Source organism: Hibiscus syriacus, unplaced genomic scaffold (genome assembly GCF_006381635.1).
Source record: "Hibiscus syriacus cultivar Baekdansim isolate YM2019G1 unplaced genomic scaffold, ASM638163v2 tig00110893_pilon, whole genome shotgun sequence".
Taxonomy (NCBI): Eukaryota; Viridiplantae; Streptophyta; class Magnoliopsida; order Malvales; family Malvaceae; genus Hibiscus; species Hibiscus syriacus.
In genome coordinates, this window is record NW_024062901.1 from 5332989 (window position 1) to 5359699 (window position 26711).

At 36.8% G+C, this 26711-nt stretch overlaps 3 pseudogenes; all 3 read left to right on the forward strand.

The window, feature by feature from the left end:
- The first annotated feature begins 6495 nt into the window (after positions 1-6495).
- On the forward strand, positions 6496-13428 carry LOC120145629 (annotated as a pseudogene).
- A 2269-nt stretch (positions 13429-15697) lies between these two features.
- On the forward strand, positions 15698-17346 carry LOC120145023 (annotated as a pseudogene).
- Positions 17347-18952: 1606 nt separating this feature from the next.
- LOC120145630 lies at positions 18953-25892 on the forward strand (annotated as a pseudogene).
- The last annotated feature ends 819 nt before the right edge of the window (positions 25893-26711 follow it).

Consider the following 26711-nt stretch of genomic DNA (forward strand, 5'->3'; position numbering starts at 1 on the left):
ATGACGTGAATTAAATTATTTTCTACATTTTTATCATTTGGGTAAACTACATACACGTTTAGTACTTAAACTATCAATTTTGGTCCGTTTTAGTGTCTAAATTTTCAAATTGTTTTAAAAAATATTTAACGATTAGTTTTCATTTCATTTTAGTACACATCGTTAAAAACTTAACACTTTTAGTACTTAAACTATCAGTTTTGGTCTTTTTTAGTACACAAATTTTTATTTTTTTTAAATTTAACGTTAAATTTTGAACGGTGTACTAAAATAAAACAAAAACTAAAGCTTTTAACGACATTATATTAAATGAAACAAAAACTAAACTTTAAGTATGATTTTGAACAAATTAAAAGTTTAGATACTAAATGCATAATTTACCTTTAATATTTTTACATAGTCTTGCGTTAAATTGCTAAACTATTATGATATCAACCGTACAAGAGACTGACCTCATTGATCTAAAATTAGGCATAATTTTAACTCTTAAATCAAATGTTCAAGTAGACTTGAACTTATGTTATTTTAAATAATATAATAATATTATTAATTAAATTAAATATTAATTTTACTCAACTATTTATAGGAATGAATACGTAATTTTATGTTAAATGACGAATTTATAAGTTTTTAAGAGAGATAAAAATATATTACCAACAAAAAGTATAAAAAATATGTAAATTATTTGAAAATTTAAAATTTTTAAGAGAATGATCGTCTCGCCAATCTCGTTGATCAATCATTGATTGTTTATCTTCTTACATGTTAAAAAATAATATTTTTTTAAAAAATATATAAATTTAAATAATTATATCTGTATAATACATGTATTACCTTATAATCACCTCGTGTTATTATAAAAACTCATAATCTCTTAACTATTGGTAAAATTATTTTTTTGGCATTCTAAATTTGGTTTTTAAATTTGCCCATTATCCATGTGATATAAGTCACTACATCATCCTGTTTTTCCTTATATATATATATATATATATGTTGAAAATTATAAAGGCACATGGGCTGCTAATGAATTAGAAGCCGGCTGCCTTGAAAAAAAATGGAAAAGTACAATTTTTAGTCCTTTGCAATTTATGGTATTTACAAGATTAGCCCTTAAGTTTCAACTATAAATACCCTAGTTTATTTAGCTTCAAAATCATCCCAAAATCTTCTAGTTCTCTCTCAAGTGTGTTGTGTAAACACCTGTAATTTTTCTCTTAGTAAAAGATCTGCAGCAGCCCGGAGACGTAAGCACAATTGGTTGAACTCCGTTATCAATTTCGGGTATTATTTTCTCGCTTTTATTTCGCATTCTCACTAATCTGGTTATAGGGAAATTACTCGTACTCGGTTTATTTCCTAACAATTGGTATCAGAGCTTTTGGTTGTGAATTTTGCCAATTTTTTCTGCGAGGTTACTATTCACGTGAATAGTGAAATTTTGTCGGCGATACGAATTTGTCGACGGATGTGTTCAAATACACGACGGTTCACAGAAATTGTCAGAAACGATCCAAACGAAGCCAGATTCGAGTGGGAGCGATGGCTGCAGACGAAGGGAAGGTGAAAATTAAAAAGTTCGATGGTGCAGACTTTGGCTTTTGGAAGATGCAGATTGAAGATTTTCTGTATCAGAAAAATCTATATCAACTCTTTCAGGAAAGCAACCAGAGGGCATGAAGAATGAAGACTGAGTTCTTCTCGACAGACAAGCCCTCGGAGTTATCCGACTGACGTTATCCCGCAATGTTGCTTTCAACATATCAAAGGAAAAGACCACGGCGGGTCTTATGACGGCTCTCTCCAGTTATGTATGAGAAGCCATCGGCCTCAACAAAGTTCATTTGATGAGGATGGTGCAGACTTTGGCTTTTGGAAGATGCAGATTGAAGATTTTCTGTATCAGAAAAATCTATATCAACCTCTTTCAGGAAAGCAACCAGAGGGCATGAAGAATGAAGACTGAGTTCTTCTCGACAGACAAGCCCTCGGAGTTATCCGACTGACGTTATCCCGCAATGTTGCTTTCAACATATCAAAGGAAAAGACCACGGCGGGTCTTATGACGGCTCTCTCCAGTATGTATGAGAAGCCATCGGCCTCAAACAAAGTTCATTTGATGAGGCGATTATTCAATTTGCGGATGATGGAAGGGGCATCGGTGGCACAACACCTAAATGAACTCAACACAATCACAACCCAGTTGAGTTCAGTGGAAATTGAATTTGATGATGAAGTTCGAGCTTTAATTCTCTTATCATCTTTACCAGACAGTTGGAATGCTACTGTTACAACAGTCAGCAGTTTGTCGGGAAACAGCAAATTAAAATTCGACGATGTTCGGGATCTGGTACTGAGCGAAGAAATTCGACGGAGAGAATCGGGTGAAGCATCAACCTCCTCAGCTTTGCACACAGAGTCTAGAGGGAGAACTTCAGAAAGAAATTCAAATCGTGGCAGATCGAAATCTAGAAGGGGAAAATCAAGAACATGAAATAAAGATTTTACCTGCTATAATTGCGGCAAGAAGGGCCACTTCAAAAGAGATTGCCGAGCACCGAAGAAAAATACCGGCGCACAGGAATCTGCCAACATGACGGAGGAGACAGGTGATGCCATGATTTTAAGCGTCAACAGTCCGATTGAATCATGGATTTTGAATTCAGGGGCATCTTTCCACTCCACGCCATGCCAAGAAATCATGGAGAACTATGTCAGTGGTGATTTTGGGAAGGTTCATCTTGCTGATGATGAAACCTTGAAGATCGTCGGAAAAGGAGATATCCGACTAAAGTTGCCAAACCAGACCACCTGGAAGCTGACAGGAGTGAGACATATTCCTGGCCTCAAAAGAAATCTGATTTCTGTTGGACAGCTTGATGGAGAAGGATATAGTACAACCTTTTCAGGCTGTGAATGGAAGATTACCAAAGGAGCACTCGTCATTGCTCGTGGTAAGAAGACTGATACTCTCTATGTAACCTCAAATTTAGAGAATATCATTGCAGTAGCAGATACTGATGGAAAATCAAACCTATGGCACCAAAGGCTTGGCTATATGAGCGAGAAAGAAATGAAGATACTTCTGTCAAAAGGGAAGCTGCCAGATCTAAAGAATGTGGATGTCGGACTATGCGAGGATTGCATCTTTGGAAAACAAAAGAAAGTCAGCTTTACAAAGATTGGCAAGACTCCCAAGGAAGAAAGGTTAGAATTGATTCATACTGATGTATGGGGACCATCCCCAGTTCCATCTCTTGCAGGCTCACTATATTATGTCACCTTCATCGATGATTCAACAAGAAAGGTGTGGGTTTATTTCCTGAATAAGAAATCAGAAGTCTTTGATACCTTCAGAAAATGGAAGGCCATGGTGGAAAATGAGACTGGTTTGAAAGTTAAGCGGTTGAGGTCTGACAATGGAGGAGAATACAGAGACAGTAGATTCAGAGATTTCTGCGCAAACAATGGGATCAAGATGGAGACAACAGTTCCCATAACACTGCAACAGAATGGCGTAGCAGAGCACATGAACAGAACTCTGAATGAACGTGCCAGAAGCATAAGGATACATGCCGGATTGCCCAAATTTCTATGGGCTGAAGCTATCAACACTGCAGCTTACCTGATCAACCGTGGGCCCTCAGTTCCTTTGGATGGCGGAATACCAGAGGAAGCTTGGAGCAAGAAAGAAATAAACCTTTCACACTTAAGAGTGTTTGGTTATATTTCTTATGTACACATAAACTCTGCTGAAAGAAGTAAACTTGATGCCAAGTCCAACAAATGCGTCTTTGTTGGTTACGGTGGTGATGAGTTCGGTTACCGGTTTTGGGACTACAAAAATCGAAAGATCATCAGAAACAGAGACGTCATTTTTAATGAAAATATGATGTACAAAGACAGGTCAACCGCAGAATCAAGTAATACCGAAGCTGAAACAAAGGAATTTGCTGAGTTCGAGGAGATTTCTGGAAATGATGTTCAAATCAGTCCTGAAGCAGTTCAAGAGGAAGAACCAGGCACACCAGAACTGAGACGCTCCTCCAGAATTCCTAAACCAACCCAACGGTATTCGCCTTCTTTGCACTACTTGTTGCTGACTGACAATGGTGAACCAGAGTGCTATGATGAAGCGATACAGGTGGATGATTCAATCAAGTGGGAGTCTTCCATGAAAGATGAGATGGACTCGCTTATGTCAAATCAGACGTGGGAATTAGCTAAATTACCACCAGGCAAGAAAGCGCTCCATAACAAGTGGATTTACAGGATCAAAGAAGAGCACGATGGGAGAAAACGCTACAAAGCAAGATTGGTTGTCAAAGGCTTTCAACAAAAAGAAGGTATTGACTACAATGAAATTTTCTCTCCAGTCGTAAAACTGTCTACAATCAGACTGGTGTTGAAAATTGTAGCTGCAGAGAATTTACATCTTGAGCAGTTAGATGTAAAGACAGTTTTCCTTCATGGTGATTTGGAGGAAAAAATCTATATGAGGCAGCCAGAAGGCTTCATAGAGGCATGCAAGAAAAACCTGGTATGCAGGTTGAAGAAGAGCTTGTATGGTTTAAAACAAGCTCCTAGACAGTGGTACAAGAAGTTCGATAGTTTCATGGGTAGCAATGGTTTTACCAGATGCCAAGCAGATCATTGTTGCTACATCAATAGGTTCGACAACAACTTCATTATTTTATTATTGTACGTTGATGACATGCTCGTTGCAGGCTCAGACATGCAAGAGATTATACACTTGAAGCAAAAATTGTCGAAGCAGTTTGCTATGAAGGATCTGGGCGCTGCAAAGCAGATTCTTGGGATGAGGATCAAGAGAGACACAAAGTCGGGGACTTTGATGTTATCACAGGCTGAGTACATCAACAAAGTACTCTCCAGGTTCAACATGCAAGATATACACCTTTAGGTGTTCATTTCAGACTCTCCAAAGAACAGTCACCAAAGACGGAGGAAGAACGTGCACACATGGTGAAGGTGCCGTATGCCTCAGCAGTTGGAAGTCTGATGTATGCCATGGTTTGTACCAGATCAGATATTGCTCAAGCAGTGGGAGCTGTTAGCAGGTACATGAATAATCCAGGCAAAATACACTAGGAAACAGTCAAATGGATCCTCAGATATCTGCGAGACACCACCACAAACAAAGCACTTTGTTTCAAAGGTGGAGATACGATACTGACATGCTATGTAGATGCTGACTTAGCCGGAAAATGTTGACATCAGAAGGAGCACTACAGGGTATGTCTATACTCTAGGAGGAACCGCAGTGAGTTGAGTTTCTCAACTACAGAAGATAATTGCTCTCTCCACAACCGAAGCAGAATATGTCGCTGTTACGGAAGCCAGCAAGGAGATGGTCTGGCTCTAAAGTTTCTTGGAAGAGTTAGGCAAGAAACAAGAAAACAATGTCTTGTATTGCGACAGTCAAAGTGCTATCCATCTAGCGAAGAATCCGTCTTTTCATTCCAGGACGAAGCACATACAATTGCGATATCATTTTATCCGGTCTCTTCTGGAAGATGGGTTTTTGAAACTTGAAAAGATCAGTGGAGCTCAAAATCCGGCAGACATGTTGACAAAGACGGTGACCACGGAAAAACTGAAGTTGTGTTCAGCTTCAGTTGGCATGCTAGAGTAACAAAACTAGAAATGATGCTGCATCGATCGAGGTGTGAAGACAGATTAAAATCAGTCCTCAAGTGGGAGATTGTTGAAAATTATAAAGGCACATGGGCTGCTAATGAATTAGCAGTCGGCTGCCTTGAAAAAAAAATGGGAAAGTGCATTTTTAGTCCTTTGCAATTTATGGTATTTACAATATTAGCCCTTAAGTTTCAACTATAAATACCCTAGCTCATTTAGCTTCAAAATCATCCCAAAATCTTCTAGTTCTCTCTCAAGTGTGTTGTGTAAACACCTGTAAATTTTCTCTTAGTAAAATATCTGCAGCAGCCCGAAGACGCAAGCACAATTTGCTGAACTCCGTTATCAATTTCGGGTATTATTTTCCCGCTTTTATTTCGCATTCTCACTAATCTGGTTGTAGGAAATTACTCGTACTCGGTTTATTTCCTAACAATATATGTAGGGGTAGATATGTATCGCCCTAGAATCAAGCATAAGGAGACATCATCACAAGGCTTTGTTGTGTATTGTTGAAGTATATCTATCATTGATGAATCTCAAACTTAAAAAATAAACAGATAAATGGAATTTAAGCATCTGGTTGATGCTTCAGACAAAGAGCAGAGTAAGACACAAACCAAAATTACTTTGTTTTATAAAACTAAAAGAGTTATATATATATATATATATATGCACGCAACTTGAGAAAGATACACTTATATCTCACGTTGAGCTTCAATCCAGCTATAAGGTTCATGCATTAATGAATTTTCTTTGTATGGAAACAGCAAAGTAATTTGTTTTCACGCTTTTATTTTGGTTAATATTGGGGGGGGGGGGGGGAAACACTGTTGCATTGCATTGGCTAAAACATGGAGAGTGGTTCTGATGCACGTATTGGAAGCTCCAGCATTTGGAGGAACAATGGCAGGGAACCTTTCTCCATGTCTTCTCGTGAAGAAGATGACGAAGAAGCTTTGAAATGGGCTGCTATTCAGAAACTGCCCACCTATCTGCGTGTAAGGAGAGGAATACTCACTCAAGATGATGGAAAGTCGAGAGAGATCGATATATCGAACCTGGGTTCGTCGAGAGAAGGAATCTGCTCGAAAGGCTGGTGAAAATTGCAGAAGAAGATCATGAGAGGTTCTTGTTGAAGCTTAAGGAACGCATTGATAGGTACTTTTTTTTGTTCTCTCGTTTGTTTCTTTTTTGATTGTTTGATGCAGCTAAATTGTTTGGTTTTTTGTCTATATGGATTATGAAACGAAAACCATAGGGTTGGACTTGATATGCCAACAATTGAGGTTCGGTTAGAGTATTTAAATGTTGAAGCAGAAGCTTATGCTGGAAGTAGAGCACTGCCTAGCCTGTTCAACTTCTCTGTTAATATTGTTGAGGTACTCTTTGTTAAATCGCAAATTATTCTTGTTGATAACGGGAACAATTTTTCTCGTCGACCGTTGACAGTTCACCTCTTTTTAATTTCGGAAAAAAGTCGTAATCAGTGAAATAACGGTCATTGATCGGTGTTTCTCTATGAAAAAAGATGAAAATATAAAGAAGGCGGCGAGAGTGAAGTAGGATAAAACGAGAAAAACTTGTTCCCATCAGCAATTCTTTATTTTCCGACTATATTTCTTACATTATGGTTTTTTTTTTCTAAAGGGATTGTTGAGCAAGCTGCATGTTCTTCCTAGTAGAAAGAAGCCATTACCAATCCTCAATGATGTCAGTGGAATTATTAAGCCTAAAAGGTAAGAAGATTGATGTTTTCTATGTCATATTTGGGTCAAAATCTCTTGAAATGTTGGCTCCATTGATTTCTTTGATCAAACTTGTGTAGAATGACATTGCTTTTGGGGCCTCCAAGCTCAGGCAAGACCAATTTACTATTGGCTTTGGCTGGAAACCTTGGTAAAGATTTGAAGGTAGAAACCAATTTTCATTAGCATAATGTCAAGCAATGCACTTGGCTTTTGATTAAAAATTTACTCTTATTCTCTCTTTTAGACTATTTTCGTTTCCAACATTTTATTTTAGTACAAAAAGATCTCTAACGTTTGATTAAATAGTCACTTTGACCCTTATTCTTTTTTATTGGAGCATTTTGGCACGTACATCTCATTTTATGGCAAAAGACCCCTATTTTGAAGTGTTAGCCGTTTGATGACTAACGATTTCGATTCACGGATGGACTTTTTGCCCCCAAATAAAACGTTGTAGTTAAAATATTCCAAAGAAAAAAATAGGGACCAAAGTAACTATTTAATCAAACACCGGGGTATTTTTTTAGCCTTATGTAAATTTCATTCTATTTCCATTTTCTTCTTTCTGGGGGAGATGATTGGTTTAAAATCTGATATGGGGCACATCGAAAATCCCAGTTTTCAGGCAGAGTAACTTATAATGGACATGGAATGGAAGAATTTGTAGCACAAAGAACATCAGCTTATATAAGTCAATATGATGTTCACATAGCAGAAATGACTGATAGAGAAACATTAGCCTTTTCGGCAAGATGTCAAGGCGTTGGACCTCGTTACGGTAAAACGAAAGAATCCTGAATTTTGACATTCAATTTGTCTCAACAGTTTGATGTTCTCTTGTTTAATGGCTTTTTTGCGATTTCGGAATCGACAGAGATGCTGGCCGAATTGTGTCGTAGGGAGAAAGAAGCAGATATCACGCCTGATCCTGACATCGATATCTTCATGAAGGTAAGAGTAAGACAACATAGTAGGGAGATCATATATTAATATATACATACATATACAAATATGTATATATATATTTTACTTTTGTGCTGTTAAATTTTGCAGGCAGCAGCACTAGAGGGACAAGAGGCCAGTATTGTTACAGATTATATTCTCAAGGTACTAATTCATATTCAAGCCATGGGAGTCGATAAGAGTCAAGACATAATGTAGACTAATATTGGAAGTTTGCAGATATTTAGGCTAGAGGTATGTGCAGATACCATGGTGGGAGATGAAATGATACGAGGTATCTCTGGTGGAGAGAAGAAGCGAGTTACTACAGGTAAATCTTAAGTACATGAAAGAAAACGTCGATCGATTCCCGGGATTGTGGACTGATGGAACATGATTTGAATACAGGGGAGATGCTGGTGGACCAGCAAGGGCACTTTTCATGGATGAGACATCTACTGGTTTAGACAGTTCAACAACATTCCAAATAGTGAATTCATTGAGACAGTCCATTCACATTTTCAATGGAACAGCTCTCTTCTCTCTTCTTCAGCCGGCTCCGGAGACATATGAACTGTTTGATGATGCAATTCTTCTTTCGGATGAACAGATTGTGTATCAAGGTCCCCGGGAAAACGTACTCGACTTCTTTGAACACATGGGATTCAAGTGCCCTGAAAGAAAAGGAGTTGCAGACTTCTTACAAGAAGTAATTCTAATGCTAACCACAATATGTGTTTATTTGTTACTATCAATCGCTTCGAAACTGTTTGAGTATAGCTGTAATCGCTTGGGGTGTTATAGGTGACATCGAGGAAAGACCAAGAGCAGTATTGGGCACGTACAGACAAGCCTTACAGTTTTATCCCAGTCAAGGAGTTTGCCGAAGCATTTCAGTCTTTCCAAATCGGCCAGAAGCTAGGTGATGATCTTGCAGTTCCATTCGACAAGTTGAAAAGCCATCCAGATGCTCTATCGAAAGACAAGTACGGTGTTTCCAAGGAGTTGTTGAAGGCTTGTGTATCCAGGGAACTTCTTCTAATGAAGCGAAACTTGTTCATTTATGTTTTCAAAATTTTTCAAGTGAGCAAAGAAAAAACATTACCCCTACTTGACATGTTCTAAAATATGCTTCCAACATTTTATGTCCAAACTGATTGTTCCCTTGTTGATGAAATTTTCAGCTTATTTCCGTTGGATTCATTACAGTGATGATTTTTCTACGGACAGAGATGCATCGAGACACAATAAAAGATGGTGGGATATTTATGGGAGCTTTGTTCTTCGTTCTAATTCAAATGATGTTCAATGGATTCGCAGAGCTCGCAATGACTATCTTGAAACTTCCGGTGTTCTACAAGCAAAGAGACCTTCTCTTCTATCCTTCATGGGCATATTCTTTACCAGCATGGATTCTTAAGATTCCAATCATCATCTTAGAGTCTACTGTATGGATTTTGATGAGTTATTATCTCATAGGATTCGACCCAAGTGTTGGCAGGTGAGAAACTAGCTACACTTCTATATCTGTTCAGATCAATATTTTGTGTTTCATAATCTAATAAAGCTCTCATTGGCAGGTTTTTCAAGCAGTATTTACTGCTCCTATGTCTTAGCCATATGGCATCGACACTATTCAATTCATGGGAGGATTAGGGAGAAATATAATTGTTGCAAATACTTGTGGTTCATTTGGAATGCTTACAGTTCTTGTTATGGGAGGATTCATCTTAACCCGAGGTGAACCGAATATAAATATTTAAAGGACTAGTTATCATAGTTGTTTAGCTTTGTTTTCTGATTTCATTCTATTGCTTCAGATTCTGTCAAGAAAAGGCGGATATGGGGTTACTGGATCTCATCATTGATGTATGGACAGAATGCTATAGCTGTAAATGAGTTTCTAGGGAAGAGTTGGATGCATGTAAGCAACAATTTCTTGAATGCTGAAAAAAATGATGCAAATTTGAAACTTTGTTAATTTTGATCAGTCGCAAATGCTGAAAGTAAGAAAATATTTGTATTGTAGGTTCCTCCCAACTCTACTGAACCATTAGGAGTTTTGATCTTAAAGTCTCGTGGAATTTTCCCTGAAGCACGTTGGTACTGGATTGGAGTAGAGGCCTTGATTGGATATTGCTTCCTGTTCAATTTCCTTTTCACTTTGGCATTAAAGTATCTTGATCGTAAGTTTATCGTGTTTGATTTTTCGGTTTCTGAATATGATGCTTGTTTTCTGATAGATTAGTTTGATTCAGCATTTGGGAAGCCTCAAGCTGTAATAAGCAAAGAAACTCTAGCTGAGAAAATTGCATGCAAGACAGGAGAGAATGTTGAGCTATCATCAAGAGGTGATTCAAAAGGTTATAGTAGGTTATTTTCCCAGATGTTTTTTTCTTTTTTTGTATTACACATGCTATAACAATTAATGCAAAAAAAAAAATGCAGACAGCGGGATCGAAAGCCGAAGAAGTTCATCGTTTAGATCACTTTCTGCAAAAGTTGGGAGTGCCAGTGATGATGATCACAAAAGGAAGAGAGGCATGGTTCTTCCTTTCGAACCCCTGTCTATGAGCTTTGATGAAATCAGGTATGCTGTAGATATGCCACAGGTATCTTGAAACTTGTAATGAGGAAGCATAGGCTAATTAGAGTTGCTAAACTTCATTTTTACAATGCTTGTAGGAGATGAAAGCTCAAGGTATTTCCGAGGATCTGTTGGAGCTTTTGAAGGGAGTGAGTGGTGCTTTCAGGCCTGGAGTCCTAACAGCTCTTATGGGCATCAGTGGTGCTGGCAAGACCACTCTAATAGATGTGTTGGCTGGAAGAAAATCAGGTGGTTATGTTGAGGGAACCATCAAGATTTCAGGGTATTCGAAGAAACAAGAAACGTTTGCTCGCAAATCCGGATATTGTGAGCAAACAGACATCCATTCCCCACATATTACAGTCTACGAGTCCTTGCTTTTCTCCGCATGGCTTAGACTACCTCCGGAGGTCAATTCTGACACCAGAATGGTATGTTCATGACTACTTGCACAGCATATTGTCAAAATACTAATGTCGTTTTCCATAGGCATGCAAGCGATATTTATTCTAAATGAACTTTAATGTGTTACAGATGTTCATTGAGGAAGTCATGGAGCTTGTGGAACTAACTTCATCGAGGGAAGCACTGGTAGGATTGTCCGGGGTGAATGGTCTTTCGAAGGAGCAACGCAAGAGGCTGACGATTGCAGTTGAACTTGTTGCCAACCCATCCACAATATTCATGGATGAGCCTACCTCTGGTCTCGATGCCAGGGCAGCAGCTATAGTGATGAGAACGGTGAGGAACACTGTCGATACGGGACGAACTGTAGTGTGTACTATCCACCAACCAAGCATCGATATATTTGATGCATTTGATGAGGTGAGAGAGTCATTTACAACTCCAGTCTGCCATTTATACCTGTTGGCTTCTTAAAACTGATACAATCACATAACCAACAAAAAACAGCTACTTTTGTTGAAAAGAGGAGGTGAAGAAATATACATGGGTCCATTAGGCCACCATTCTTGCCATCTGTTAAAGTATTTTGAGGTTTGTCTCGCGAATGCGGAGATATTTACGGATTTTTCTTTTATACCTCTAACAAAATCCCTGAGATCTTTCTTCTTGAAGGAAATAAATGGAATCCCAAAGATAAAAGATGGTTACAATCCAGCAACTTGGATGTTAGAGGATACTTCAGCAGAAGCAGAAGTAGCCCTTGGTGTCAACTTTGTTGACATATACAAGAACTCAGAGCTATGCAGGTAGGACCGATAGCCTGAATGTCTCGAGAATTCATGGTTTATAGTTGATGCAAAAATTTTCTGTTATACAACCGCCGACGCTCAGAAATAACGGTGCAGGAGAAACAAGGCATTGGTGAAGGAACTAAGCAGCCCTGCTCCTGGTTCCAAGGATTTATATTTCCGAACCAGATATTCGCGATCTTTGCTTACTCAATGTATGTCTTGCCTCTGGAAGCAGCATTGGTCTTACTATCAAAACCCGCCGTACAATGCAGTGAGATTTTTATTCACAACTTTTATTGGTTTAATGTTTGGGACCATATTCTGGGAGTTTGGCTCCAAAAGGTATAGAAATATCTAATGCAAGCAGTGCAATGACAAGCAAAGTGAATGAGTTTTAATCTCTGAATCAATTTACTGGACAATGCAGAACAAGAGAACAAGATATTTTCAATTCAATGGGTTCCATGTTTGCTGCTGTTTTCTTTATGGGGTTCCAAAACTGTGCATCAGTTCAACCGGTTGTGGCGGTCGAAAGAAGAGTATTCTATAGAGAAAGAGCAGCAGGGATGTATTCAGCACTACCATATGCATTTGGACAGGTAATGTTCCGAAATTCGGGGTTCGAATCTTAACATGTGAACTAACATAGGCCTCGGGAACTAGTCGATGCTTACCAATTATGTTGCAGGTCGTGATCGAGCTGCCCTACATACTGATTCAAACTGTCATATATGGAGTTATAGTGTATGCCATGATCGGATTCGAATGGACAGCGGCCAAGTTCTTTTGGTACCTCTTCTACATGTACTTCACCTTTCTATACTTCTCCTTCTATGGGATGATCGCTGTTGCTGTCACTCCGAACCACAACATTGCCGCCATAGTTTCGTCAGCCTTCATGGCGATATGGAATCTTTTCTCCGGATTCATCGTCCCCCGAACTGTAAGCATTCGAAACCCTTTCGAATACTTTTGTTAATACATAGATGACCATGAGACCTCATACTTGAAATGGCTGATGATGTGACAGAGGATTCCTATATGGTGGAGATGGCACTATTGAGCATGCCCCATATCATGGACCTTGTATGGACTAATTGCTTCACGGTATGGGGACATAAAGGAGGAATTTGATTCAGGAGAAGCTAATTATAAAATAAGTTTTCTACCATTAATCATGATAAATGAAAATAAACTTTTTAACTTTCAATCAAATAAAATTTCTTAAAATTTTAATTAATTTAAATCAGGTCGATTCGGATCAAATTATCCTACAAGACTCAAATTGTAACACCCTAGACCCGGCCTATGCGTTTCGACTAAGTTTAGTGGATCATATTATGATTATTAAAGACATTTTTCGAAACCGTTATTCCATCAATATAAAATCACATTATAAATAACATGAAATTATAAACAAATTATACTGTCAAAATCCAACTCGTAAATATAGTACCAATAAGTAATAAATTAATTTAAAACATGTCTTCAAATTCAAAATCACATTAAACCGAACAGTAATAGTAAAAGCGTCATCATTATAAATCCGATATTTTGAAATAAGGTCCATGTCACCAAAATAAAGTCAACTTACAAAATAAAAACATTACAATCTGATTTACTTTGACCATCAATTTGGAGGCCTTCGGGTTCGAATTTGACAAAACGGACAGCGGAAACGGATTCGGCACGTCGAAAACTATCAGGATACTTATACTCGGAAAAGATTAACGGTCGTTTAATGCTCGGTCAAAGCCATTTTAAGTTTTGGTCAAAGAAAGTCAACGATCAACGGTCAACGGTCGGGTCGGGTCAGTCGGGTCGGTCGGGTCGGGTCAGACCGGTCATACCGGTTCAGACCGGTCGAAACCGGTCAAACCGGTCAGAACCGGTTTCCAGCAGCCACTCTTTCTGCGGCGGCGCGTGTGGCGCGTGAGGCGTCCTCCGGGGCCCTAAAAATCCCGGAAAAATTTCTAAAAATTATTTTGAGCGATTTCGAGATACTTACAACGATTGGTTCAAATTTTTGAACGGCGGAGAGCTCGATTTCAAATCGGCCGAATCTTTGACTGCACCACCTCCTCACACGCCGCCGTCGATGGCTGACAAGGTTGACACCGACAGACTCGAAACGACACAAGGAACACGATGGTGCAGGAGGTGTCGTAAACTGAGCAACGATCGGCGGTGAATTTGAGATTTTCCTGGCGATAGAGCAAAAAAAAACGACGATGTTTCACTTAATTTAAGGGGAATTTTCCTGACTCGATAACGAACACGATGGTGGTTTCAATTTGACGATCGAATGTCGAACGGCGTCGGAATCGGACTTGAAAGTCGAGGTGCGGGAGGAGTGAAAGTTTAAGAAAAGCTTTTGTGTTTTCTGATTGAAATCAGAAAACACGTTAAGTTATAACCAAATTTGTCGACATTTTTAGGGGAAATTCAGGGTTTGGTCCCTGAATTTCTTTTACTTCGAAAATGGCATACACGTTTTCATAAATTATACTTTAGTCACTTAATTTCACCCATTTTCACAATTTACCTCTAATTTTAATTAATATTATTTTATAAATAGTCGGGTTGTTACACAAATAAACAAAAATACTTTAAAAACTAATGCTATGACTACTTAGACATTAAATAGACTTGAGTTGTTATTTTTTTTATGATAACGACACCAAAAGCTTAATTACGAAAATAAATCATATTACATTATTATTTTAAATCAATTTTTATCACATATTATCTCATTTTTTTAATAGTTTGTACGAATCAAATGATCTTAATGGTAAAAGAGAGTATTGTTATCTCTAGAGGTCTTGACTTTGAACATAATTTTTACAAGAATATTTTAATATTCATTATTGAATGATTGAAAATATTTCAAATAAATACTATTTATAATCATCTCATGCGTTTAGTTCCTAAATTTTTAGTTTTGACCCGTTTTAATACCTAAATTTTTTATTTTTTTAAAATCATATATAGAGTTTAGGTTTTTTTTCTCATTTTAGTACTCCGAAGTTAAAAACTTAACAGACGGACTCGCCAACCGTCACGTCTATAGTCGTTGGCTGATGAAGCCCAAACTTTCCAGCTCACACCTTTTCGACCCATTGAATGTAATTATGACCTTTGTTTCATCGAAAATGCCTCAATCTCCTCAAATCGACAATGAACTCTTCGACTTCTTCATCCTCCAATCTTTGTCATCAACCGTCGATGGGCCTAAAACTGGATTATGTTGGTCAACTCGTGGTTCACCTTTAAGATTAGTTGTTCGTCCACCAGAACTATACCTCAGGAGCTTATTCGTTAAGTTTTTAACGACGAGATATTAAAATGAAACAAAAACTAAACTTATATATGAATTTGAAAAGATTAAAAATTTAAATTTTAAAATGGATCAAAATTAATAGTTTAAATACTAATTAGGTAGTTTACCAAAACTATTTATTATTTTCAAAAAATTTTGAGGAAAAAGAACTATATGATGGATTAATGTGGCATTCATAAACCCAGCCCGACCCGACTTGTCTACTTATCTCTCTCCGTGATCCCTTCATCATTATTTCAATCACAACAAAGAAGACGAAGAAGAAATCATTTTAGTAAGATGGCAGGAGCATCAATGATGGCAGATTCAAGCTGGTCAACCGCTCTCGTCAAGATTTCTCCGTACACTTTCTCCGCCATCGGTATCGCCATCGCCATCGGCGTCTCCGTCCTCGGCGCTGCATGGTACTCCCCTCCTCTTTCAATTTTCATTTTGCTTCTAATCTGACCATCAATTTTATGAATTAGGGTTTACATTGTTCCCTTTTTAATTATTTTTTGATCGAACTCCCTTTTGTTTTCATATAATTCATGTTCACAGGGGAATTTACATAACCGGGAGTAGTTTAATCGGTGCCGCTATTAAAGCTCCTCGAATCACTTCTAAGAATCTAATTAGGTAATTGTTTTTCGTTTTCGCTTTTTTATTGAATTTCTTTTATTGATCTGGGAATGCTTCTAATTATTTTTATTTGTAGAAACCCTAATCTATTAATCAAGTTTTTTCAATGGTTTCTCGATAAACTATCCTTAATAATGCTTTATTCTTTCAGATTCCTTGAGTTGAACTAAAATTTGTTGCTGGACTTTGAAAATCTGATAGTGGGGACTAGGAAGCTTGGCTATTTATTATATTTTTAAATTTTATGTATAGTCCTTTGCCCTGGATCTGTGTAATGTTTATGATTTGAACATCGATCCAGTTTTAAGGCAAAAAGAAAGGGTGTTTTCATAACAACAATCATGATTAACAAGAATAGCTATACTTTTTGTTTTCTTGTGTATAGATCCTTTCTAGTTGTTCCCAGATATTGCCCTGCAAGTCTAGCGATGGCCTCCCTGTAATGTCTTCTTACCTTACTTGGCTTGTGTAATGTCTGTTGGATCTGCTGTAAATTAGAGTGGATGGAGTAATGGAAAACGATCATTATTATGATTGTTATTGAAGCTAATGTCAAACGATTATTAGTCATGAAAACGGATTCGATAACTAAAGATGGCCCATCTTTTTCAACTGGATTTGTTCGAACATTTTGCATTTTTGCTTATTATACGTTTGAAATGTTCTAACCTCTATGCCTATCGAAATAGTAAATTTCACTCTGCCATTTTATTGCAGTGTAATCTTCTGTGAAGCTGTTGCTATATATGGTGTAATTGTTGCGATTATTTTACAAACAAAGTTAGAGAGTGTGCCATCGTCACAAATATATGAGATCTTAGCGGCAGGATCGGGAATTTGGCAAATCTTGTTTGCGGGTTCATCTCTATCCTTTTTTTTCATTTAGTCTTTAAATAAATTTATCTAAACGGACATTATGCATATTTCTGTGTATATACTCATCGTTTCCTATTTTGCGACAGGTTATGCGTAGGAATAATCGGAAGCAGCTGTGCACTGTCCGATGCACAGAACTCTTCGCTTTTTGTGAAGATTCTTGTGATTGAGATTTTTGGCAGTGCCCTTGGACTATTTGGAGTGATTGTAGGTATAATCATGTCAGCTCAAGCAACATGGCCTGCAAAATCTGGGTAATTACATGCTCTATGTAGGGAAAATAGCTACTCATTTATGTGAGAATGCAATCTTTTTTATGCACCAGTGACCAGAAATGACCTCTACATATCTTTTTTCCTTTATTTGTTATCAGTAACCATGTATGTAGAAACTTGCTTGGAATTGTTATCTCTTTTGGTTTTTGGTCTTATACATAATTGATTTGTTGAATGAGAAAATAAATTTTATTGTGAGAACCATGAATCATGGTTAGGTGTGCTACTTTGTGTGGAAACTTGCTGGGACTTTTGGCAAAGTTTGTTCTTTCATTGATCATCATATTTGAACGAGAGTAAGTCGGTCGAAAGCTCGATCCGACAATTATTGAGCGAGAGTAGGTCGTTCGAAGGCTCGAGTCGACAATGATTGAAAGAGAGTAGGTCGTTCGAGAGATCAACTCGACAATGATTAGTCACATTGGTTTCATTTACGCTTCTAATTATAAGTATATATTTTTCCAAATCAATTATGTCCTGTGGTACAAGAAAATTTGAATACAACGAAGTTAAAATACTAGCAAGCGTAAAAATAAATTGAAATTTATAAAATTGTAAATAATTACACTAATATAAAAAGGGTCACGATGTTTTGTACTTGAAGTAGACTAGACAATGATAAATACAATGAAAATTGGTGTGCTTTTAGTTTTATGGTCTAAAGTAGGGTGATAATTTGAGCTGAATTTGATTGATTTCGAGATTAAATAAGATATTTAAAAAAAATCAGGTTCGAGTTAGACTGAGGGTCATAAAGGGTGAGGTCGAGTTTTAAGGTGAGAATTTTCTAATCAGATCTGGTGTGGGATAATAACGTATTTTTCTTCTATATATTTAGAGATAATTGATATAATACTCTATAGATGGATAGATAGATATTTCAATTCAATTTCTATTTTGTTGAATAAAATGGGTAAACTAGTTTGGGTAAATTATATATTTAGTACATAAACTATCAGTTTGCGTCTATTTAGTTCCTAAACTTTCAATTTTTTTTAAAATCATACCTAAAATTTAGGTAATAGAAAGTTTAAGTTTGAAACAAAAATTAAACGTCAGATATGATTTTGAAAAAAATTGAAAGTTTAAGTACTAAAATGGGTCAAAACTGATAGTTTAAGTACTAAATGCGTAATTTACCTTTTTAATATTTGTGCCCGATTGAGTTGAATCAAACATAAATTTTATCTAAAAAAATTGAGTTAATTTACGAACCAAATGAATTTTTTTTAAACTCGGATCAATTCAAATACAAATAAAAAAAGTATATTTCTCGAATCAGATTGAATTGATAAAAAATCCAACCAAACTCATATGGTTGCCATCCCTAGTCTCAAATATATATGTTTTAATCAAAGGATCATAAATGTCAGCCTCTTTTGTTTTAAAAGAAAGGCCCAAAACCAAAGTTATAGGGAAGAACAGATAAAATCTGGGCTGAATCTCAAGTCAAAGCAGAGAAATTTCATGGTAAAATGGCAGCCATCAAAATCAACGGAAAGCAGTGGGAAAAGAAAACTCCCCCAATTTTCTCCCCTCTTTAAAAAGGGCCAAATCTCTCAACCGTCGCAGTAAAATTTCAAAGCCTACCTTTCCTCTGTCTTCACACACAACAAATATATTTCTGTCCATACAATTCCCTAACCACGCCATTGTTATATCCCCTCCCCAAATCTTTTGTTTTTCTTGGAAAGTTAATAATAATGGCGGTTGGTCGAGAAGTATCAATATCACTCGATGGTGTGAGGGACAAGAACGTGATGCTGTTAAAGAAGCTCAACACTGCTATCTTCCCCGTTCGTTACAACGAAAAGTACTACGCCGATGCTCTGGCTTCCGGCGAATTCACAAAACTTGGTTTGCCTCCTTTCCTCCCTCCCAATCTTTTCTGGGATTTCGTTATTTTCTTTAGAAAGCATGTTATTCTCCCGTTGTTGTGTTTGATTCTTGTTTGGGTTTTTTCTTCGCATTTGTTTCTTTTTGAATCTTGGAGTTTTCTTTGGCGTTTTTATGTATATTTCATCTAATGGGAAATTTATCGGTGTTTTTCAGTAAATTAAGGAATTTAATTTGTTGGTCTTGATTTATGCCTTCATTTCTCTTGTTTTTTGTTCTTTGCATTGGTTAATTGTTGGCCTTTTTTGGTTTGATTTACATTGACTTTTGATGATATACTACGAGTGGCCTTTGATTCAAATAAGGTCTTGTAAGTTATCAGTTCAGTGTGCTCCCATTTGATCATCGGCAAAAGTAATTTATTTGTTGGATTAAATAGTTCTACTTTAGATAACATTGCTCTATTGATTGTGTTCGGAGGCATTTAAGAACTAACACATTTAGTTATTTTTCAATTGTCATTTTTTTTGGGGTTTATTGAAATCAAGAAATGGGTAGATATTGTTCATTTTTTGCCTCAAAAACACTCTTCAGTTCTGTTGTTGTGCTTGTGCTGCCTTACACTCATATGTTACTGATTGTATTTGGTGCACTCGTCGATTCCGCCATGATCTTCTGCTTATTATGAAACGTTAATTGATCCATCCCTATCCTGCATTTCTTTTGAACTTTTTAGCTATAGTAGCTATAAGTAATTTTTTCTGGAGAATTTACAAGTCATAAAATCCCTAGCTAAAGATTTCCCAATTCTGAAATTTGCTACCCTGCATTGGAGGGCACTTATTGAGCTTTGATGATCTATAACACTGAAACTGTAGGAATTTCAAAACATGTTAGTTTTTGGAGAGTATTTATCTTGTAACTTTCTTCTGTCTTGGTAATAATTGCATATTTGTTTTTTCTCCTTAATCCTTAGGTCATGCTCAAAGAAATAGACTCGATTGAAGTTTTGAGTGAATAGCCTCATCTAACTCTACGATCTTAGCAATGTGCAGAGCATGTTTGAGATGTCCTTTGTCACAATGCCTTCAGCATTTGACATCAATTACTAGTATGGTGCATTTATGGTTAGAAATAATAAATGTTATTGTTTTCAATTTGATGGCTTGGAACAAATTGTGAATGGTTACACACGCACACAGGCATATATCATATTACACGAGTCGGGGCCTGATGAGAGATTAAGTTGGAAAGTGACCCTGTATAATTCAAAAGTTAGCATGTTATTCTAACAATCACTCGTTTGCTTGCTAACTCAACATATTACAGTGACATCTGTGTTGGATCAATTGCATGTCGGATGGAAAAGAAGGAAGGTGGGGCCATCTGTGTGTACATCATGACATTGGGTGTTTTAGCACCATATCGTGGGCTAGGAATTGGTGAGTTCATACATATGGACCTTTAAATTGTTCTAATCATCTGAGCATTCTTGTTGCTACTCGGGATGCTTAAGTATCATGAAATCATAATCAATTTGATGCTTAGCTAATTGCCTCAAACATGCTTTTGCTGAAATTACGTTGCCATTGATTCTTAGTAAGAGCCATAGTTTGTTAAAAACCATGTATCATTGGTTTTTCCGTTTATCTGAAATTTTTGCTTAAATCTTGAATTTATGTAGGTACTACTAAGCTATTGAACCATGTTCTTGAGCTTTGTTTGAAGCAACACATACCGGAGATCTACTTGCTTATTCAGACAAACAACGAAGATGCCATCAAGTTCTATAAGAAATTCGGATTCGAAATCACGGAGACTATCAAGAACTATTACACAAACATTGACCCTCCAGATTGCTTTGTTCTTACCAAGTTCATGGCTCCATCTCAAGAGAAGAAATAGCCATTCAAAACTACCATTCTCGGGAGCACATTCGTTATTGTTGTGGTATTTAATTTGATCAATTCCTATACATTTGGGAATTATTTTGATGATAAGGATGCTATAATGCATGAATGACATGAGTAATGGCATTAATGAGGTGAGTTTTGATGGATTTATGAACACTTCATGCACCTTTTGAGCTGAAATTTTGTTAGTCTTGTTCAATACATTTGTTGTTCAATGTGTACCATTGTTCTGATTAAATGGTTTAGCTGTTCAGTTACATGGAAATTTTTGTTAGTCTTGTTCAATACATTTATGTCATGGAACCCGAAAGTCTCGTTATTTCCCGAATTGCCATTTCTTGAAGGATGAACCAGGACATTGTAGGAGATGGCAAGTCTAACTTACCCTTGAAAAAAGCAGCGGCCGCAGCTGCAATGGTGGTGGCAGCTTTGTCATAGACGGCCTCACGAATGCAAAAGAACTAAACACACTTTATTCGATCTTAGTTCGTTTATTAAACGAATATATAAAAAAGAGGGGATCAAACTGTTGTTGAAAATATATCATATATACAGGTTCAAATTTACAAATTCAGAAGTGGATATGATTTCTGCATTATCTACATGAATGTGAAATACAAAGTAATTCAGAGACATGTCGGATATAGGTGCAGGATGCATGTACTTCAAGAACACAGATGGTGTTATTAGTTCCTAGGAAGAATTGCTATTTGCATGGCAAAAAGGTTCAATAAACAAACCTGCACCATTGTAAACTCGAATACTTCTTCCTCATTTGGACGACTTCCGAGTATCCGAACCTGTTGTTTGAATCGGTTCTGCTCCGCCATGAAAACAAAACGACAGGAAAGAAAAAAAACAAGGGTACAGACTGGGAAAAGGTCAGTAAACAAGTCAATATGTGAATCAATCCAATACCTCCTTTACAAACAAACTGCTCAAGACCTTCCTCTCCTTGTGGCCAAGCAATACTCGATAGCCTGAATGGTGAAAAATCCGTCTAAACCGCTCGAACTAAACGGAGACGAAAGCAGATAACAAAGAGCATCAGCATCTATAGAACTAAGAATCAGAAAATTCCAAACAAATCATGTTAATAGAACAGTTAACATATAAAAAAAGAAAGAAGATAATTGGATGATAATAGGAATTACCCTGTACGTAACTTCAATACCGTGATCCTGTCGAGGTTGGTCATTGTATTTCGATGCATCAAGTTGGTGTTTAACAGCTTCTTCCGCACTAAACTATAACAACAGCTTTAACTTAGTTACTTGATACCGTTAAAAAGCAAATAACACAAAACATCAATTTGGATGGACTGACGAGGTGTTGGGTGCGATCGCACCTCTAGAAATTTTAAATCCCCGTGTAATTAAGTAGTAATCAAAGATTTAAGTTGCTATTGTAGTTGCGTTCTCGGTGCGTTTATCATGATTGCTAATATAACAAATGCTATTAACAATCCTTGCAGGTATCATAGTCATGCAATAAAGGTTTCGAACCACACCATTATCGTTATACAACAATTGTTATTCCGTTAAGGGACAACTATTTAAATCTTTAAAGTAAATCTAATTCCGCATAACCTGAAATTTTATAATTTTGCACTCCTAAATATTTCGTATATCTTTCTAAATTCAAACACATAAAATTCTGCATCCGGACTGATAATCAGAACCTTCCTTTACATAAACAACAAATAAATAAAAAAACTAAAAACTTACATATAGCCCAAAAGATCTTTTCTTCCTAGATTCAAGCCTGGAAATTGAACCAGAAAAAGGGTCTGATTTATATCGCCATATATATTTTGCACTTTATGATTTAATTTAGAAACTGTTTTTGCACTAATAAATGTAAATGAGAACGTTATTACCAAGTAATATCTCCATTTTTTCTCATACAATAACGTATATAATCTGTGTGAATCACATCATAAAGTGCGTCAACTGCGGTACAAAAGTATCCATGGTGCACCAAGGACAGATGATTGTAGGTTAAATTTTTAAAAATGTGAATCTGCATCTTCAGGTGTAAAGTTACCTTAAGCTAAAAGAAAAGAAAACTTGGAATTCCAACAAGATTCTTATTGAACACAAAGACATGATCACGATAACATTAATGAATATGCGATTCTGCCATTATGGCACTTCCATCGGAATATTCTCTGCAAAATTGCTCCCTCCCTCTATCTGACACTTTCACGATAGAAGTTTTCATTGTAATCCTGAAACATGAAAACTTCTATCGTGAAAGTGTCGGTGTCTAACATGTGTTCTAATACAATGAAAAACGTATTGGATACCCGAGGAAATTGTTCGTGTTAGATTTAGTCATAATTACATCCAAATTCAATCTGTATAGGATTATATTTTCTTTTGTTAGTTTTTAACTGAAAATAAAATTCATATCGAAGAATGCTTCTTGTAATATTAGATTTAGTCACTATATACAATTTGAACAGGACTATATTTCTTCTTACTGAAGGTAGGAATTCATATTGAAGAACACTTCTTGTAATATTATATTTCTTTCTTATCAAGCATTGATTCCTATGAATAGATGAAAAGGATTATGGTTCTTGTAAGACTAAATTTTAGAATCAGTGAGAAGTTTTGTTTTCAGATTTGAGCGATGGGTTCATTTTGTTTCTGGGTTTGTTTTGTTGTTTTGAGTTTTGCAAGTTCACAGGTCGCTAACGCAGCTGTTGAAGGGACTGTTTTTATCGAAGGGAAAGCTGCCATTGGTAGAATAGATGACGATTTCATATGTGCTACTTTGGATTGGTGGCCTCCTGAGAAGTGTGATTATGGTACTTGCAGCTGGGGTCTTGCTGGTCTTCTCAATCTGGTAATGTCTTCTGCTTCTCTCTGCAACCAAACATGTTCTTTTAATGGTGTTTCTGTTCTTGTTTCTCAGTTTTCTGGAAAAATTTTCATACTTATGAAAGGGTGTTTCTGTTCAATCCGAAAAAGACTATTTCCCAGTTTAAAAGTGGTTGCTGATCTTCCCTTCTTTTTTGCAGGATCTTCGTAATAATATATTCTTGAATGCCATTAGAGGTTAGTCAACTCGTTTTCCATTAGGTGGATATTTTATAATTACTAATACTTCATCTTAATTTGTCTATTTATTTATAATTTTTCAGCTTTTTCACCATTGAAGATTAGATTGGGCGGCTCATTACAAGACAAAGTCATATATGGTACAGATGACAATCAACAACACTGCACTTCGTTTGTCAAGAACACATCTGAGATGTTTGGTTTTTCAAACGGATGTTTACCTATGAATAGATGGGATGAACTCAATTCCCTCTTTAAAAAATCAGGGTATGTATAGTTATGTATATACATATATATAATGAACACCAATATGAATGATTAATTTAACTCGACTGTTTTATAATTCAGGGCTAAGATTATTTTTGGATTAAATGCTCTTGCTGGTCGAACTGTACATCCTAATGGTGAAGCCATTGGCGCTTGGAACTACACCAACGCTGAATCTTTTATTCGTTACACTGTCGAAAAGAACTATACCGTTCATGGTTGGGAGTTAGGTAACTACTGATGAAATGTCTGAATTCTCGATACATTATCTGTACTATGATTGAAATGAATTATGTTTGTTGTGTTTTGCTTGTCAGGAAATGAATTGTCCGGGAGCGGGGTCGGAACTCGTGTCTCAGCAGACCAGTATGCAGTTGACACAGCTGCTCTTCAAAGCGTAGTGGAGAATATATACAAGAATGTCAATTTGAAGCCGATGATTATTGCACCCGGTGGGTTCTATGACTCGGATTGGTTCAAAGAATACTTAAATAAGACAATCAAATCCGTAGATGTTGTCACTCACCAAATATACAACCTTGGACCAGGTATGATTCACCTCGCACAATCCCAGTATTTCGATCGTCTAGGAGCTTAAGACATGAAAGAAGGTTCGGACTTTACAATCGTTTTTCTATCTGTAGGAGTTGATGAGCATCTCGTAGAAAAGATTCTCGATCCATCCGTTCTCGAAGGTGAGTCCGAAACATTCAGCGGCCTCCAAAACATCATTAAGAGTTCTCCAACTTCAGCAGTTGCCTGGGTGGGTGAGGCCGGAGGAGCTTACAACAGCGGCCATCATCTTGTTACAAATGCATTTGTGTTCAGTTTCTGGTATTTAGATCAACTCGGCATGGCATCCAAGTATGATACAAAAACGTATTGCAGACAATCACTGATTGGTGGAAATTATGGTTTACTGAACACCACCAACTTCGAACCAAATCCAGACTACTACAGGTTATTTTGCTTTCTGAAATTCTTTCATTACGATACTCACATCCTATCTATTTGAGATATTCATAATGTTCTTCTTTCTCTGTTGCAGCTCTCTTCTTTGGCACCGGCTAATAATCAGTAAGTTCATCATCTCATATGCAATTATCAAACCAAGTTCTCTTACCCTTGTAAGATTTTGACCAAAGTTTTGTTATATCTTGCAGAAAGGCATCACTCTACTATTGATCAACCTAGATAATAGCACTACAGTCCATGCAAAGCTCGCTTTCAATAGTACAATGACCTTGCGACACAAGCATCAGTCTCGTGCTCCGCACCATAATCACAAAATCAATAAAACAACGATCATCAAGCTGCCTAAAGGCATGTATTCCAGACTAAGAAGAGAGGAATACCATCTAACAGCAAAAGATGGAAATTTGCAGAGCCAAACCATGCTACTTAATGGAAACATTTTAAGTGTAAATTCTTCTGGGATCATACCTCCATTGAAGCCTTTACATGTGATTTCGGTGAAACCGATAATGGTTGCTCCTTTATCCATTGTGTTCGTTCACATGCCTGGTGTTATTGTCCCTGCTTGCAAGGTTCAGCCGTAGGGGGAACTATTGGCTGCTTTTAGGTGATTGATTGATCAATTAGGAAATAGAACAGATTATAGATAGATAATTCATTATTTTTCTCCATAGCAAAGAATATACTAGTGCATACCTTTTTTTTTTCAATGAACACCGAATTTCTTCCTGTATCTCAGCTTTTTATCTTTTTGCTGCAAGTCTTTATTATTCTTCAATCATCTGTGTTTAACACATCAACCCTTCAACAATCCTTCACATACGTGAATGCCTGTGTCTTTTTCTTTCACCTGCTTGAAAGCTTAGAAAAAACTCACCTAACTATAATGCAGTACTGCTTGTCGCACTTCAAATAATGTCAAGTACTTAGATATGCCTTTCAATCAGTTGGTACCCTGGAAATCCCACTCAAAACAGCATGCAACTCATGCATGCTCCAATGCATGATAAAATTTTGGAACCCGCCGACTAAGTAATGGTTCTAGTCGGTGTGACTGAATCTTGCCATTCCACCTTTCAGCTTCATACATCTCATTCCATGCCTGCATTATCTCGTCGTTCTTAAACCCCAAGCCTGCAATCGACAAAACATAAGTCATGCTTTCAAAGTTTATGCGGATGTCCGTTGACAACACAAAAGTTATGAATTTCAGTCCATATGTTACCTTCCAGTGCAATGTTATTTGAACAGTGGTTCTTTATCATAACAGCTATATCTGTGGGAGAAACTCCAGCATGCTCAAACTATAAAATAATATATGTTTTAAATACATATTTTTAACAATTTGATAACAAATGTTCAATCACCTGTAACCCCCACAGACCGATAAGGGTAGTCCGATC